Genomic DNA, 1,371 nt, shown 5'->3' with positions numbered 1-1,371 from the left:
AATCAAGGGAATTTCACTGAACTCTTTCAAAGTCTGCAAAACAGAGCCCTGAGAAGAATTCTGAAAGCATTCAAATCATCTTCTATTAAAGCAATGGAAATTGAAGCTTCAATTCCTTCTTCTGCTATTAGATTTGAAAAGGTCTGTATGAACTATGCTCTGAGAGTTGTAAAGATGAGCTCAAATCATATAATCAGAGAAAGAGTCTCTTATTCATTTTCATCAATTAACTCTGGAAATGAACTGGATTGAAATAGATTTCTTGATTGAAATGAAAATAATTCTTCAAAGAAAATGTCTTCTCAACTGTACAGACTATGCTCTCTGATCAAAAATCAATTTTCTTCTTTAAATGTTGAAAAAGTTGATTATGAGAAGTTATCTCTCTGAAGAAAAAAGCTTGAATCTCTTATAGACTTACAAATAAGTGAACTATTAAAAGAGAAAGAATATAAACAGCATTTGAAGAGAATTTCTACAATCAATGTAAAAGACTCTATTCTGATCTATTCAGATAGCTCAAAAAATGAGAACTTGAATAGATTAGGCGCAGGCATTGCTTTTACTGAAGATAATATTAATTTTATCTCAGATTTCTGAAATCTAGGCTCTGAATGTGAAGTCTTTGATGCTGAACTATTTGCAATAGTGAAAGCTTTCAAACTCATTGAAATAAAATCTCATAAAAGAGGAAATTGTTTGAAAGAGGTATGAATATTCTCTGATAGTCAAGCTGCTTTAAAAAGACTTAGAAATAGTCAGATTCATAATGATCAAATGAATCTTGAACTGATCTTAAACTCTGTTTTAAAAATTCAAAAGAGAAGAACATCAAAGCTGAGAATTCATCTGCACTGAGTTCCTGCTCATATGAATATTCATGGCAATGAATTGACTGATTCAGCTGCAAAAAAGGGTGCAGAATTAAGCAGATCTATTCAAAAAATTATGTCCTGGTCTTTTATAAAGAGAAAAATAAAAGAATCTTGTTTAGACAAGTGAAATGAAAGCTGGCAGAAACAAAAGAAGAGTATACATTATTCAAGATTTGAAACAAAACCCAAGTGAAAATCTTGTTCAATTAAATGTAAAAAGAAAATATTCTCATCTATAATACAGCTGAAACTAGAACATGGCTATTTCAAATCTTATATACAAAGATTTGATGATAGATTTGACTCAATAGAATGCTCATTCTGCAATACAAATGAGAATTCTGAGCATATTATAATGCACTGTGCATTATACAATAGTCTCAGAGCCAGATTGAAAGAGAAGTATGATCTAAATCAATTAAATATGAGATTCTTATTCTCAACTGAGACAGGAATTAAATACTTAATAGACTTCTATCAGAAACTCAAGCAGCTA

Source organism: Blastomyces dermatitidis (assembly GCF_000003525.1).
Source record: "Blastomyces dermatitidis ER-3 genomic scaffold supercont1.1, whole genome shotgun sequence".
Taxonomy (NCBI): Eukaryota; Fungi; Ascomycota; class Eurotiomycetes; order Onygenales; family Ajellomycetaceae; genus Blastomyces; species Blastomyces dermatitidis.
The sequence above is the reverse complement of the archived record's forward strand: the minus strand, read 5'-3'. Positions refer to the sequence as shown.